We start from the raw sequence: 17,818 nt of genomic DNA, 5'->3' as shown, positions 1-17,818 counted from the left end.
AGAAATTAAGGAAACAATACCATTCACCATTGCAACAAAAAGAATAAAATACTTAGCAGTATATCTACCTAAAGAAACAAAAGACCTATACATAGAAGACTATAAAACACTGATGAAATAAATCAAAGAGGACACAAACAGATGGAGAAACATACCGTGTTCATGGATTGGAAGAATCAATATTGTCAAAATGGCTATTCTACCCAAAGCAATCTATAGATTCAATGCAATCCCTATCAAGCTACCAACGGTATTTTTCACAGAACTAGACCAAAGAATTTCACAATTTGTATGGAAATACAAAAAACCTCGAATAGCCAAAGTAATCTTGAGAAAGAAGAATGGAACTGGAGGAATCAACCTGCCTGACTTCAGACTCTACTACAAAGCCACAGTCATCAAGACAGTATGGTACTGGCACAAAGACAGAAATATAGATCAATGGAACAGAATAGAAAGCCCAGAGATAAATCCACGAACCTATGGACACCTTATCTTTGACAAAGGAGGCAAGGATATACAATGGAAAAAAGACAACCTCTTTAACAATTGGTGCTGGGAAAATTGGTCAACCACTTGTAAAAGAATGAAACTAGAACACTTTCTAACACCATACACAAAAATAAACTCAAAATGGATTAAAGATCTAAATGTAAGACCAGAAACCATAAAACTCCTAGAGGAAAACATAGGCAAAACACTCTCCGACATAAATCACAGCAGGATCCTCTATGACTCACCTCCCAGAATATTGGAAATAAAAGCAAAGCTAAACAAATGGGACCTGATGAAACTTAAAAGCTTTTGCACTACAAAGGAAACTATAAACAAGGTAAAAAGACAGCCCTCAGATTGGGAGAAAATAATAGCAAATGAAGAAATAGACAAAGGATTAATCTCAAAAATATACAAGCAACTCCTGAAGCTCAATTCCAGAAAAATAAATGACCCAATCAAAAAATGGGCCAAAGAACTAAACAGACATTTCTCCAAAGAAGACATACAGATGGCTAACAAACACATGAAAAGATGCTCAACATCACTCATTATTAGAGAAATGCAAATCAAAACCACAATGAGGTACCATTACACGCCAGTCAGGATGGCTGCTATCCAAAAGTCTACAAGCAATAAATGCTGGAGAGGGTGTGGAGAAAAGGGAACCCTCTTACACTGTTGGTGGGAATGCAAGCTAGTACAGCCGCTATGGAGAACAGTGTGGAGATTTCTTTAAAAACTGGAAATAGAACTGCCATATGACCCAGCAGTCCCACTCCTGGGCATACACACTGAGGAAACCCGCTCTGAAAGAGACACATGCACCCCAATGTTCATCGCAGCACTGTTTATAATAGCCAGGACATGGAAGCAACCTAGATGCCCATCAGCAGATGATTGGATAAGGAAGCTGTGGTACATATACACCATGGAATATTACTCAGCCATTAAAAAGAATTCATTTGAATCAGTTCTAATGAGATGGATGAAACTGAAGCCCATTATACAGAGTGAAGTAAGCCAGAAAGATAAAGAACATTACAGCATACTAACACATATATATATGGAATCTAGAAAGATGGTAACGATAACCCTATATGCAAAACAGAAAGAGAGACACAGAAATACAGAACAGACTTTTGAACTCTGTGGGAGAAGGCGAGGGTGGAATGTTTTGAGAGAACAGCATGTATACTATCTAGGGTGAATCAGATCACCAGCCCAGGCTGGATGCATGAGACAAGTGCTCGGGCCTGGTGCACTGGGAAGACCCAGAGGAATCGGGTAGAGAGGGAGGTGGAAGTGGGGATCGGGATGGGGAATACATGTAAATCCATGGCTGATTCATGTCAATGTATGACAAAACCCACTGAAATGTTGTGAAGTAATTAGCCTCCAACTAATAAAAAAAAAATAGTCTTAGAAGATAAAGTTGGATATTTTAGACTTATGTTTCTGCTTAAAAAACTAAAAGAGAAAATGAGGATAAGGAGCATATTATATGGCTCCAAATGTTGGGAAGGAAAGAATTAGGACACTTTGATTTCAGTGGTGATACTGATTTGTGAAAAGATTGTAAAAAATTTTTGTATGAAAATGGAAAATACATTTTTAATTTTATTGAAGTATAGTTGATTTAGAATGCTGCATTAATTTCTTCTGTACAACAGAGTGACTCAGTTATGCATATATGTATCTTTTCCACATTCTTTTCCATTATGGTTTACCACAGAATATTGAATATAGCTTCCTGTACTATACAGTAGGATCTTGTTGTTTATGCACCCTATATATAATAGTTTGCTTTTCCTAATCTCAAACTCACATTCTTTCCCTCCCCTCCCCGACATGACAACCACAAGTCTGTTCTCTGTATCTGAGTCTGTTTATCTTTCATAGATACGTTGATTAGTATTGCATTTTAGATTCCACATATAAGTGATATCATATGGCATTTGTCTTTCTGACTTACCTCATTTGGTATGATAATCTCTAGGTCCAGCTGTGTTGATGCAAGTGGCATTGTTTCACTCTTTTTGATGACTGAGTAATATTCCATTGTATATATGTACCACATTTTCTTTATCCATTCATCTGTCTATGTAAATTTATGTTGTTTCCATGCCTTGGACACTGTAAATAGTGCTGCTATGAACACGGAGATGCATGCATCTTTTTTAATTATAGTTTTTTTCTGGATATATGCCCAGGAGTAAGATTGCTGGATCATATGGCAAATCATATGTTTGGTTTTTTGAGAAACCTCCGTCCTTGTTTCCATAGTGGCTGCACCAACTTATATTCCCACAGTGTAAAACAGTTGTATTTTCTCCACACCCTCTACAGCACTTGTTACTTGTAGAGTTTTTAGTAATGGCCATTCTGACTGGTGTGAGATGGTACCTCATTGCAGTTTCATTCACATTTCTGTAATAATTATTGATGTTGAGCATCTTTTCATATGCCTATTAGCCACCTGTATGTCTTTTTTGGAGAAATATCTATACTGCCATTTTTTGATTGGGTTGTTTGTTTCTTTGTTGTTGAATTACATGAACTGCTTATATATTTTGGAAATTAAGCCTTTGTCAGTCACATAATTTGCAAATATTTTCTACCATTTCATAGGTTGTCTTTTCATTTTATTTATGGTGTCCTTTGCTACTCAAAAGCTTTTAGGTTTCACTAGGTCCCATTTATTTATTTTTGGTTTTGTTTCTATTGCCTTGGGAAACTGAACTAAAAAATGTTGGTGCAATTTATATAAAAAATGTTTTGCCTGGAAAATATTTTTGAAATCAGTTAATATCCTATATTTGCAGTTTTTGACTATTGATTCCTTATTAATTATTGCAATTTTATCTTTGATATTTCTGTAATTCTTTTCATGAAAGACTTTGTCCCTGTTCTTTGTGTTTAGTTGCTTAGTTGTGTCCAACTCTTTTCAAACCATGGACTTTAGCTTGCCAGACTCCTCTGTCCATTGGGATTTTTCAGATGAGAATACTGGAGTGGCTTGCCAGTTGCACCTCCAGGAGGTCTTCCCAACCCAGGGATTGAACCCGTTTCTCCTGAATCTCCTTTATTGTTGGTGATTTCTTTACCTGCTGAGTCATAGGAAATCCCTTTGTTCTTTGGGGATAGGTTCATACAATGTTAAGATATAGAGGCACCAATAAAGGGTAACTTGTAGGAATGGAACGGCCTACTAAGTCATATATTTTGTGTGTAACTTGAATATAATTAGCATTTCATGAACACTTATTTTGTGCAAGACACAAGTAAGAATGCTTCCCTTTAGCCTTTGCAATAATCTGACTTAAGTACATACTGTTATCAGTCCCATTGTATAGCTGAAGGAACTGATTCTCAGAAAGGTTCTTAAAGTAGTTTGCATAAGGTTTCACATTTCATAAGTGATGGAGCAGTTAATGAGTCATCTGATGGAGCCAGTGCTGTTGATCTCACATTCTCAGCTCACTTATCTTAGAAGAATTAAGGTGGGTTTAGTCTCAACACTTGTTTCTTTAAGATGCAACAGTTGTTTTAAGAACAAAGCTAGTTACTTGAGCTATCTGTATGATTATTCCATGACTGAGGACATAAATTCACACTTTAGAAAGTGTGGCAGCATATATTATTTATTAATCAACTTGCAGAAGAATTAGCAACCTGAAGAAGTTTAATTGTAGAGGTTACTATCTTCCTCTGAATTTTGCAATAAGGAGTTCATGATCTGAGCCACAGTCAGTTCCTGGTCTTGTTTTGCTGACTGTATAGAGCTTCTCTATCTACATCTGCAAAGAATATAACCAATCTGATTTAAATATTGACCATCCAGTATGTCCCTGTGTAGAGTTGTGTCTTGTGTCCTTTGAAGAGGATGTTTGCTATGACCAGTGCATTCTCTTGGCAAATCTCCGTTAACCTTTGTCCTGTTTCATCTTGTACTCCAAGATCAAACTTGTCTGTTACTCCAGGTATCTCTTGACTTCCTACTTTTGCATTCCAATCCCCTATGACATAAAATACATCATTTTTTGGTGTTATTTCTAGAAGGCCTTGTATGTCTTCATAGAATGATTCAACTTCAGCTTCATGCTCAAAATTCTCCAAGCTAGGCTTCAACATTACCTGAACTGAGAATTTCCAGATGTTCAAGCTTGTTTTAGAAAAGGCAAAGGACCTAGAAATCAAATTTCCAACAGCTGTTGGATTATAGAAAAAACAAGAGGATTCCAGAAAAACACCTAATTATGCTTCATTGACTACACTAAAGCCTTTGACTGTGTGGGTAACAACAAACTGGAAAATTCATAGAGATGGGAATACCAGACCACCTGATCTGCCTCCTGAGAAACCTGTATGCAAGTTAATAAGCAACAGTTAGAACTGGACATGGAATAACAGACTGGATCAAAATTGGGAAAGGAGTATGTAAAGGTTGTGTATTGTCACCCTGTTTATTTAACTTATATGCAAAGGTCAGTTCAGTTCAGTCGCTCAGCCGTGTCCGACTCTTTGCGACCCCATGAACCACAGCACGCCAGGCCTCCCTCTCCATCACCAACTCCCGGAGTCCACCCAAACCCATGTCCATTGAGTCAGTGATGCCATCCAACCATCTCATTCTCTGTTGTCCCCTTCTCCTCCTGCCCTCAATCTCTCCCAGCATCAGGGTCTTTTCCAATGAGTCAGCTCTTCACATCAGGTGGCCAAAGGATTGGAATTTCAGCTTCAAAATCAGTCCTTCCAATGAACACCCAGAACTGATCTCCTTTAGGATGGACTGATTGGATCTCCTTGCAATCCAAGGGACTCTCAAGAGTCTTCTCCAACACCACAGTTCAAAAGCATCAATTCTTCGGCACTCAGCTTTCTTTATAGTCCAACTCTCACATCTATACATGACCACTGGAAAAACCATAGCCTTGACTAGATGGACCTTTGTTGACAAAGTGATGTCTCTGCTTTTTAATATGCTATCTAGGTTGGTCATAACTTTCCTTCCAAGGAGTAAGTGTCTTTTAATTTCATGGCTGCACTCACCATCAGTAGTGATTTTGGAGCCCAGAAAAATAAAGTCAGCCATTGTTTCCACTGTTTCCCCATCTATTTGCCATGAAGTGATGGGACCAGATGCCATGATCTTAGTTTTCTGAATGTTGACCTTTGAGCCAACTTTTTCGTTTTCCTCTTTCACTTTCATCAAGAGGCCCTTTAGTAGTTCTTCACTTTCTGCCATAAGGATGGTGTCATCTGCATATCTGAGATAATTGATATTTCTCCTGGCAAGCAAAATACTCGGCTGGGTAAAGCACAAACCAGAATCATAATTGCTGGTAGAATTATTAATGACCTCAGATATGCAGATGACACCACCCTTATGGCAGAAAGTAAAGAGGAACTAAACAGCCTTTTGAAGAAGGTAAAAGAGATAAAAGCTGATTTAAAACTCAACATTCAAAAAACTAAGATCACGGTATCCAGTCTCATCACTAAATGGCAATAGACGAGGAAACAATGGAAATGGTGACAGACTTTATTTTCTTGGGCTCCAAAATCACTGCAGATGGTGACTGCAGCCATGAAATTAAAAGACATTTGTTCCTTGGAAGAAAAGCTATGACAAACCTAGACAGCATATCAAAAAGCAGAGACATTACTTCAGTGACAAAGGTCTGTCTAGTCAAAGCAATGTTTTTTCCAGTAGTCAAGTATGGATGTGAGAGTTGGACCCATAAAGAAGGCTGATCACTGGAGAACTGATCCTTTTGAACTGTGGTGCAGTAGAAGACTCTTAAGAGTCCCTTAGCCTGAAAGGAGATCAATCAAGTCAATCCTAAAGGAAATAACTTTGAATATTCTTTGGAAGGATTGATGCTGAAGCCGAAACTCCAGTACTTTGGCCACCTTATGTGAAGAGCCAGTTCATTAGAAAAGCCCCTCATGCTGGGAAAGATTGAAGGCAGGAGGAGAAAGGGACAACAGAGGACAAAATGGTTGGATGGCATCACTGACTTGATGGACATGAGTTTGAGCAAGCTCCCAGAGATGGTGAAGGACAGGGAAGCATTGCATGCTGCAATCCATGGGATCTCAAAGAGTAGGACATGACTGAGTGACTGAACAACAATGATAACTATCTCCCTCACTTTTTTTTTTTTTCTAGTTTGCTCACAGAAAACTCCATTAAGCTATGATCACTTAGCCATGAAAACATTGCCCCTTTAAGTCAATGTATCTTGCCACTGACTGAGCTGAAATGCTTGTCTCAGGAGCATGTTATGATGGCCTGGCATTCTGCGTTTCCTTCTTCAAGTTTCATGGCGGCAATTTTCTTTAAGGTTTGCTTCTCTAAACATAATCACTCTATTTTTGGAGTGTTTGGAAACTGGAGCTGGAGAAGATAGTTTAACTTCCTTTCATGTGTCTGGAAGATGACACAGACATTTATTCTCCTGTCAGCATGAAGTGAGGGAGTTGTTTCTTCAAGTGTTTATATTCCTTCTAAGTTACATATTAGTAATAATATATCTGACAACAACAACAATACTGTCATTGAGCCCACTTTATGTAACTGACACTGTGCTGGAGTTTCCTAACTGCACTTTGCTATGATGTCAGAACACTTACGGTCACTCAGGTCTATCCAACCACAGTGGCCTCATCCTTTCTCAGATGCACACTGCTCTCAAGTGTAAATAAAAACATTAAAATGGAAAAGAAAGGTAATCAGGGCTCGTGCCTGATTATTTTCCCTATCTTCAAATATGTTGCATCATTTTAATAAATTGCAGCATCTTAGCATAATGCCCCAACATCATGGGTACTTTAAGTGGTGCTCAGTGGTGATCATCATCATGATTATACAAAGTTAGTGAGCTGAATCTGTGTGCCTGAAGTTTAACGAGCACTTCAGTGAACATTTTCTGAGCAAAACGGAAACAATTATTGTAAATTGTTCTGTGTACTGTGTGCTGATTCTAAATATTGATCATTATTTGCCAAGTTCTCCTTTGACAGTCTGCAGTGTGACATATGTTAATGAAACCAATTCACTGTGTTATTTTTTTCTTATTCTTTTTTTCCCCCCAGGTCAGTCCTTTAAAGACAAATACATAAACATACAAACAGAAAATAATTGTTTTTAAAAGCCAGAATATTTTTGAGACAAATACACATATATCTTATATATCCACAAAATCTGAAATTCATATTTTGATTTAGTTATAAGAAAGTTATTTAATGTGAAATAAGCTTAATATTTTAAAATATAGTTAAGTAAATCAATTTGGCAGTTAAAGAAAGAAACTTAGCAAAACCAGTTAACTAGTTAAAACTATTTCTTGAATCCCTGTATTTGTCTTACATTCTGAGGCCAAACATATATTTCCAGACTATCAGTGCATCGAGGAGTTTACAGTTCTCAGTATCTTTTGTAAATACATACTGTTTAGGTGCAGCAAAGGATTCAGTAACTACTAGCAGGCTGTTTATTAGTTCACACAGTGTTCACTAATAAGATGGTAGGCACCATATAATATAATTAAAAATATACATTCTAACCTCTGGGTCAATGATTTTTACCCAACTCCTCTGTCCCAGTCCTGAAATTGAGTCAGTCTGTCTGGGGTGTTTCCCATGAGTTTCCATGTCTAATAACTTTCCAGATAATACTGGTTCTGCCATTCTAGGGACATGCTTTAAGTCACAAGGCTCTTAGTCATTGCTTCAAATCATGTCTTTGTCAATCTCATTTTAATTACATTTTTTCCTTAATCCTGCTTATTTATTTATTTTGAGGGGAAATGGCCTTTAAAAATTTACTTCTGTGTTTATTGAGATATGGACATTAAGCACTGAGTAGTTTAAGGTGTACAGCTTCATGCTTTGACGTTTTTATTAATTACAAATTAATATGTAATTTGACATAATGTCCCACATTATGAATTGATTACCGCAGAAAAATTGGTGAACCTCCATCAACTCCTAGAGACACAGGGTTAGATGAACGGAAAAAGCTTCATCTTCTGGTGAGAACTCAGGATTTACTCTCTTAACTTTCATATGCAGCACACAGCAGTGTTAATCACATGTATCATGTTGCACATCATATCCCTAGTCCTCATTTACCTTTTAACTGGAAGTTTGTACCTTTTGATTGCCTCCCTCCAGTTCCTCCTCTCCGCACCCCTGCTTCTGGTAATCACAAATCTGATCTCTTTTGCTATGAGTTTCAAAATATGTATATTTTGAAATATAATTGACCTACAACACTTTGTTAGTTCCTGTCACACAGCATGGTTTGTTAAGAACCGAATTGTGTGCCAAGTATAGCAAAGAGGACATAAGATGGAAGCATTAAAAATTGTAAAGGGGCCATTTTAACTGTCCTGGGTAAAATTGGGGATCAAAAATGGATCAAGCAAAAGCAAACACAATTCAAGACAGAATTTGAAGAAAATGGAAAACTGTCTGTTTAATTTATCGTCATTTCTTGTTTTTTCTTGTTCCCATAAGACACACATATACACACACACTAATCAATATATATATGTAATTTATTTTTTGATTCCATTGTGCTCACTTCTGTAGAATGCTTTAATGTGAAAGGAATCTTGTAGAATTATATATGTAAATTTTTTTGAAACCTGTTCACTCTTTAAAGATATGTGTGTATAAAAACACATATGCATGTATATGCATCTATGTATATATACATATTTATATTTTATATATATATATATAGTTTGTTGTTTATTGCACAATATTCCTCTCTCATCTAATATTTTTTGTAGTGTTTATCCTTATCCTTCATACTTCAAAATTATGCTCATGAATATTCATAAAATCTCCAGGAGAGGTTTACAAATTTCTGAATTCAGAAACTACTCCATCCCTGACACATCTGAAGGACTACATGGTTCTGTTTATTTACGATGCCAACCCTTACAGGAAATTTCCAATGAGTAATAAAGATTTTATATTTATGAGTCTCCCTGGAGGCTTGACAAAGAAATTTCTTAAACAATTATATAGATAAGAAAAAACAAGGAGGGTCTTGGAGATTAATTTCCAAACTGCTGTAAACTTTACAGACACAAGCCTTCAGAACCTCTCCCCAGAATGATGACTCAAGTTTTAGCAAACCCATTTGAACTTTAATTGATTCACTCCCAGCTGAATGCACCAAAGTCAGGCTAGTACCATCACGGGGCATCCTCTCACACTGTGAGAACTGGAGACTCACTAAACAGTGGTCTGAATGCAACTTCATGATCAGTGACTCAGATCTTTGCATTATCACCAGGACAACCTCTGGAGAAAAATCGCAAAGGGAAATTTTGCAAAGAAACTATGGAGGGCTTGCTGCTGCTGCTAAGTCACTTCAGTCATGTCCGACTCTGTGTGACCCCATCCCTTTATGTAGGCGCATAAAGACCACCATTAACCCTGCAGGTGAAGACAGAAGACACTGCTTTAAAAGAGAAAGAGAAACGCATGCTGGTTTTCTGATAAGTGCTTCAAGATTAAGCATTTGAGGTTAAGAAAAATACCTCCCCCCACCCCCCTTCCAACCCCCGCCCATGGTGCTCATGTGTTATTTTTGGTAAGGGCTGTCAATAGCCACATTCAGTTACTGATGACTCAGCATTTTTAGCGCCTTAGCATTGCCTCAGGGAAGCAATTTACCCCAATATTTATGACTAGTCTTCATCTCCAAATGTTTCACAACCTCTCTTCACAGTCTGTAACATGCACATGACAACCTGTATTTGTCTCTGGAGGACGTGTTTAATGGTCACAACCCTCAAGCTGTCTCGTGCTTTTCTTTGACTCAGAACTAAATGCCGGAGGAGAAAGACCATACTTTTCTATATTCTGATTGCAAATTCTGGTTGCTTCTGTTACACTGATATTGGCACTTATCAGAAGCCAACAACTCATTACTCAGGGACTTGTGGAGAATTTTACCCCTGTGAGCAGTGAGCTTTCATAAAACTCAGAACTATTCTTATTTCCTCAATCAAATTAGGTCCTACAAAAATAGGTGTCTCATTTCACACAGGTTGGCAGCAAATGACAGTCCTATAAAAGCAGCCTTTGAGCTGCTTCAGTTTTTAAAGTTTAATATGTTTGTTATCACTTTTTATACAGTACAATTTCTTTGACTATCACTATTACCTATTTAAAGTACAAAGTAAGGTTTCCATTGCTCTCAGTCTCTCTTCTCTCGACTCTCTCTCTCCATTTCTTTCTATCTATCTTTCTCTATAATTTATAAAATTATATAATAAGCCCCCTAAATTAATCACTCAACTTCAATATTGATCACCCAATTTCAGTATTGATCACCCAGCTTCAGTAATTATCTGCATGACAGCTTTACTCATTTCCTCTTCCCTAGTTCTTATCCCTTCTCCTATAAGTAACTTTAAAGTATATCCCACACTTAATCTCATTTCATCTCTAAATATTTTTATATATCTTCCTGAGAAATATGACTAATTGCAACAAAAGCAGAAAGCCACAGTATTTTTTATATTTTGTAGGGGATGGTTTTCAAAAACTTAAAAACATGATTCTCATACAAAGTGTCAAAAATTAATTAACTCATTAAAAATTAAAGCAGCATGATTGTAAGGTTCAGGGACTGGAGAGGACAGAAAACTATTAGTAAGGTTAGAATAGCAAATGTTTTATTTGGATTAGACTGCATTTATGCTCCCACTGTAAACAACTAAAGAGTGAAATATATAAAACAGCAGTTTCAAGATATTGGCTCATATGTAGCATGCAACCATGATCCTAAGAGAAGAAAGCCAAATGATGTGAGTCTTAGAATCACCATGGCTTTCTGGGTAAAGGAATCGTCTGGATGGTGATGCCAGGGATGCGATGCCTACAAGATCATGGTGAGGAGGCAGAGATCAAAAGTCAGAGAGATGGAGAAGGCTGAAATTTGAAGAGTAAAATACTGAAGAAGGTGTGTGTGTGTGCGCTCCATCATGAAGTCATACAGTCATACCTGACTCTCTGCAACCCCATGGACTGTAGCCTGCCAGGCTTCTCTGTGCATGGGATTTCCCAGGCAAGAATACTGATTTGGGTTGCCATTTTCTTCTCCAACTGAAGAGGGTCAGTTCAGTTCAGTCACTCAGTCATATCCGACTCTTTACGACCCCATGGACTGCAGCATGCCAGGTTTCCCTGTCCACCACCAACTCCCAGAGCTTGCTCAAGCTCATGTCCATTGAGTCAGTGATGACGTCCAACCATCTCATCCTCTGTTGTCCCTTCCTCCTCCTGTGTTCAGTTTTTCCCAGCATCAGGATCTTTTCCAATGAGTCAGTTCTTTGCATAAGGTGGCCAATTATTGTAGCTTCCGCTTCAGCATCAGTCCTTCCAATGAATATTGAGGACAGATTTCCTTTAGGATTGACTGGTTCAATCTCCTTGCAGTCCAAAGGACACTCAAGAATCTTCTCCAATACCACAGTTCAAAAGCATCAATTCTTCTGTGCTCAGCTTTTTTTATGGTCCAACTCTCACATCCATACATGACTACTGGAAAAACCATAGCTTTAACTAGATGGACCTTTGTCGACAAAGTAATGTCTCTGCTTTCTAATGTGCTATTTAGGTTTGTCTAGCTTTTCTTCCAAGGAACAAGCGTCTTTTAATTTCATGACTACAGTCACCATACGTAGTGATTTTGGAGACCAAGAAAATAAAATTTGTCAGTGTTTCCATTGTTTCCCCATCTATTTGCTATGAAGTTATGGGACCAGATGCCATGATCATTTTTTGAATGCTGAGTTTTAAACCAGCTTTTTCACTCTCCTCTTTTCACTTTCATCAAGAGGCTCTTTAGTTCCTCTTTAGGCAAATGAAGAAATCTATTGTTTTTCAAAAAGTTTGTTCTGATTTTTCCAGAAGGTATTATAGAAAAACTTGAACAAACTTTTTGCCCAATTCCATAGACATCTAGATGAAGGTCTCTTTAATTTCTTGTTTAAATACTAATTTGCACATCCATGGAGTAAAACTCCATAAGTACACAAGAAATGGCTCCTGGGGAGCTACAAGCTGTACACATTCTGCAGATCACCTAAGTCCGAGAGATATTTTAATTCTATCCAACCTGTATAGAGGTAGCTCTGCAAGCTCTCAAGGATCTAACAAGGGTTATGCCTTAGGAAGAGGGCTAAAGTAGCTCTAAAGTATACTCTAGAATTACCCTAATACAATTTACACAAACCTTAGAAGAATCAAGGGGATCCACAAGTAACTTCACTGTGTGGCAAAACAAACTTCAGCATACTTAAATGGAAGACAAAAATTTTAATTAAAAACAAAAGTTTAACAGTGTAGCACTGAGTGTCTAAGGGTGGTTGGTGACTAGGAGAAGGCATGATCTGGGCTTAGGCAGTCCTGATTATATTTTGTTTCTTGAACTCTGGGCTGGTGTCTAGTTAAACTACTGAATGTTTTATGTATATCTTGCATTTACCACATTTCCTAAATTTTCTTATTTCAGTTGCTTTCTTTATTGGTTCGCATATTTAGGTTTTCCTAATCATATGATCATACAAACTATATATAATCATATGACCTGCAAATAACTACTTTTATCTAACTTTTTGATATTTACATAACTTTCTCTGGACATATTTTATTAGAAAGAGCTTTCTAAATAATGCTAAAAATAAAATTAAAATTATTTCGGTTTTTTCCTGGTGTTAATCATAATGTGGTATTTGAGCCACCTTTTTAAAATTAAAGTTTAGTTTATTTACAGTGTTATATCACTTTCAAGTGAACAGCATAGTGATTCAGTATTTTACAGATTATACTCCATTGAAAGTTATTATAAAATAATAGCTATAATTCCCTATGTTATACAATGGGTCATTACTACTTATCTATTTTATACATAACAATTTTTATCTCTTCTACTTACCTGTCCCCACTGGTAATCACTAGTCAGCTTTCTGTATTTATGATTTTATCTCTGTTTTGCTATATACATACATTTGCTTCATTGTTTTTAGATTCCATATATAAGTGGTATCTTGCAGTATTTGTGTTTCTCTGTCTTACTTATTTCACTAAGCATAATATTCTCTAGGTTCGTCCATATTTCTTTAAATGTCAAAAGTTCATTCATTTTAAGGACTGAATGATAATATTTCATTGTATACATAAAACACATCTTCTTCATCCATTTGTCTGTTGATGGACATTGAGGTTGGTTCCATATCGTGGGTATTATAAATATTACTAATATCAACACTGGGGTGTATGCATCTTTTTGAATTACTGTCTTAAGTAGGTTTTGTTTGCTTTTGTCTGTTTTTTTCTGGATATAGGGCCAGGAGTGGAATTGCTGATTCATATGGTAGTTCTATTTTTAGTTTTTTGAGGAAACTCCATACTGTTTTCCATAGTGACTGAGCTAATTTACATTTGCACCAGCAGTGTACAAGGGTTTCCTTTTCTCCACATCCTTGCCAACATTTGTTATATGTAGATATTTTGATGATGGCCATGCTGACTGTTGTGAAGTGGTATCTCATTGTGGTTTTGATTCACATTTCTCTAGTAATTAGTGATATTCAGAATCTTTTCATGTGCCTGTTATCCATTTGAAAAAAAAAAGTCTATTCAGTTCTTCTGCCCATTTTCTTTCTTGGGTTGTTTGTTTTTTGGTATTATGTTGTATGAATTTTTTATATAGTTTGGATATTAACCCCTTGTTAGTCATATCTTTTACAAGTCCTTTCTCCCATTCCATAGATTGTCTTTTCATTTTGTCAACAGTTTCCCTGATAAGTAAAAATGTTTCAGTTTGTCCCATTTGCTTATTTTCACTTTTATTTCTTTTGCTTTTGGAGATAAATTCCCCCCAAAATAGTGCTATTGATTTATTTTATAGTCTTCTGCCTATATTCACTTCTATGAGTTTTATGGCTGCAGGTCTTACATGTAGGTCTTTAATCCATTTTGAGTTTATTTTTGTATATGTGTGGGGTAATGTTCTAATTTCACTGTTTTTCATTTAGCGGTCCACTTTTCCCAGAACTATTTATTGAAGAGAATGTGTTTAATCTATTGTATATTCTGGCCTCCTTTATTATAGATTAATTAACCATAAGTGTGCTTAGTCACTCATTCCTGTCCAACTCTTTACTACCACATGGGCTATAGCCCACCAGCCTCCTCTGTCCATGGGGATTCTCCAGGCAAGAACACTGGAGTGGGTTGCCATGCCCTCCTCCAGGGATCTTCCTAACCAAGGGACGAACCCGGGTCTCCCACACTGCAGGTGGATTCTTTACCATCTGAGTCACTAGGGAAACCCACATAGGTGTGTCAGTTTATTTCTGGGCTCTCAGTTTTATTCCATTGATCTGTGTTTCTGTGCCAGCACCATTCTATTTTGACTTCTGTTTAGTTCAATTCAGTTCAGTTGCTCCATCGTGTCTGACTCTTTGTAACCCCATGAACCGCAGCACGCCAGGCCTCCCTGTCCATCACCAACTCCTGTAGCTACCAGGAATTATTACCAACTATTATTTAGACTATTATCAGCTATTATTTAGACATTCGTAAGATGTCTTTTTGTGGTACAGTCTAAAGTCAGGAAGTGTAATACCTACACCTTTGTTCTTCTTTCTAAATGTCATTTTGGCAATTAGAGATCTTTTGTGATTCCATATGAATTTTAGGATTATTTGCTCCAATTTTGTAAAAAATATCATGGGTATTTTGATTGGTATTGAATCAAATATATAGATTGCTTTGGGCACTATGGCCACTTAAACAATATTCTTTCAACCCAAGAGCACTAGAATATCTTCCCATTTCTTTATGTCATCTTCAATTTCCTTTATAAATGTTTTATAGTTTTCAGACTACAGGACTTTCACCTATTGGTTAAGTTTATGCATAGGTATTTTATTCTTTTTGATATGATTTTAAACAGGATTGCTTTTTTACTTTCTCATTCCTATAGTTCAGTATTAGTGTATTGAAAAAGATTTCTGTATATTAATAAGATGTTCTGAAACTTTGCTGAATTTATTCATTCTAATAACTCCTAGGTGGAGACTTTAATGTTTTCTCTACAAAGTATCATGTCATCTTCTAGTAGTGACAGTTTTACTTCTTTCCAACTTGAATATCTTTTATTTATTTATTGTTTTTATATCATGAGGACATGTTAAGGGTGGGCATCTTTGTCTTGTTCCTGAATTTAGAGGAAAGACTTTCAGCTTTTCACTGTCAAGTATGATGTTAGCTAAGTGTTTGTCATAAATTGTCTTTATTATATAGAGAAAAATTCCCTCAATACACACTTGGGTAAGAGTTTTTATCATGTATAATGTTGAATTTTGTCAAATTCTTTTTCTGCATCTATTGAGATGATCTTGCAATATTCATCTTTCCTTCTGTTCATGTGGTACATCACAGTAATTGATTCGTGAATGTCAATCCATCCTTATAACTCTGAAATAAATCCTACTTGATCATGGTGTATGATCCTTTTTATATGGTGTTGGATTTGTTTTGCTATTATTTTGTTGAGGGTGTTTTCATCTATATCCATCATAGTTATTGGCTGGTAATTTTCTTTTCTGTACTGTCTTTCTCTGGTTTCGGTATCAGGGAAATGATGGCCTTGTAGGATGAATTTGGGAGCTGAGCCATTTCAGGTATTCTCTTGTATTGTTGGAAAAGGGTGTTTGCTCTGACCAATGTGTTCTATTGACAAAACTCTGTTAGTCTTTGCCCAGCTTCATTTGGTACTCCATGACCAACCTTGCCTTTTACTCCAGTGGTCTCTTGACTTCTTACTTTTGCATTCCAATCCCTTATGGTGAAAAAGATGTGTTTTTTAGTGTTACACCTCAAAGGTCTTATAAGACTTCATAACCAGTCAACTTCAGTTTCTTTGACACCAGAGGTTGGGGCTTCAGTTCAGTTCAGTTCAGCCGCTCAGTCATGTCTGACTCTTTGCAGCCCTGCGGACTACAGCATGCCAGGCTTCCCTGTCCATCACCAACACCAAAAGTTTGTTCAAACTCATGTCCATAGAGTCAGTGATGACATCCAACCATCTCATCCTCTGTTGTCCCCTTCTTCTCCTGCCTTCAGTCTTTCCCAGCATCAGGGTCTTTTCGGATGAGTCAATTCTTCTCATCAAGTAGCCAGAGTATTGTAGCTTCAGCTTCAGCATCAGTCCTTCCAATGAATATTCAGAACTGATTTCCTTTAGGATTGACTGGTTTGATCTCCTTGCAGTCCAAGGGACTCTCAAGAGTCTTCTCCAACACCACAGTTCAAAAGCATCAATTCTTCAGTGCTCAGCATTTTTTACAGTCCAACTCTCACATCCATACAGGACTGCTGGAAAAACCATAGCTTTGTCTAGACGGAGCTTTGTTGGCAAAATAATGTCTCTGCTTTCTAATGTGCTGTCTAGGTTGGTCATAGTTTTTCTTCCAGTGAGTAAGCATCTTTTAACTTTATGGCTGCAATCACCATCTGCAGTGATGTTGGAGCCCAGAAAAAGAAAGGCAGCCACTGTTTCCCCATCTATTTGCCATGAAGTGATGGGACCGGATGCCATGATCTTAGTTTTCTGAATGTTGAACTTTAAGCCAACTTTTTCACTCTCCTCTTTCACTTTCATCAAGAGTCTCTTTAGTTTTTCTTCACTTTCTGCCATAAATGTGGTGCCATCTGCATATCTGAGGTTATTGATATTTCTCCCGGCAATCTTGATTCTGTTTAAAATTTATTCTGATTTTTATAAACTGACAACTTGTGTTTTATGTTTTAAAAGAAGGATCCTTGAAATTTCAGTTGTTTCCATTGGCTTCATGGGCTATGCTTTTTGTTTTTCCATGCAGTAGAATAATTTAACATTATTACTTTCTTTCATTTTTATAAACAAAATTGAATATATCTATACATATCTATCTATATATATATATTCCTATAAACTTATGAAAAACAGTATATTATGAGCCCTGTATATCAAACTATTTAGCTTGCTATGTTTCTCCCTAAAACTTATCCGTGTCACTATGTGCTTAGTTGCTCAGTCATGTCCTGCTCTTTGCTACCTCATGGATTGTAGCCTGCCAGGCTCCTCTGTCCTTGTGATTTGTCAGGCAAGAATACTGGAGTGAGTCGACATTTCCTCCTCCAGGGGATCTTCCTGATCCAGGAATCAAACCTACATCTCCAGTGTCTCCTGCATTGCAGGCAGATTCTTTACCCACTGAGCCATTGAGGAAGCCCCAAT

General features: G+C 36.9%; 1 protein-coding gene across 1 annotated transcript in view; it reads left to right on the top strand.

The window, feature by feature from the left end:
* THSD7B (thrombospondin type 1 domain containing 7B) overlaps positions 1-17,818 on the top strand; it is a 989,572-nt gene that overhangs the window by 875,862 nt on the left and 95,892 nt on the right. The window lies entirely within an intron of this gene.

This window comes from Cervus elaphus, chromosome 33, assembly GCF_910594005.1.
Source record: "Cervus elaphus chromosome 33, mCerEla1.1, whole genome shotgun sequence".
In the NCBI taxonomy this organism is placed as follows: domain Eukaryota; kingdom Metazoa; phylum Chordata; class Mammalia; order Artiodactyla; family Cervidae; genus Cervus; species Cervus elaphus.
Note: the sequence above shows the minus strand (reverse complement) of the source record. Positions and strands in the feature narration are given on the sequence as shown.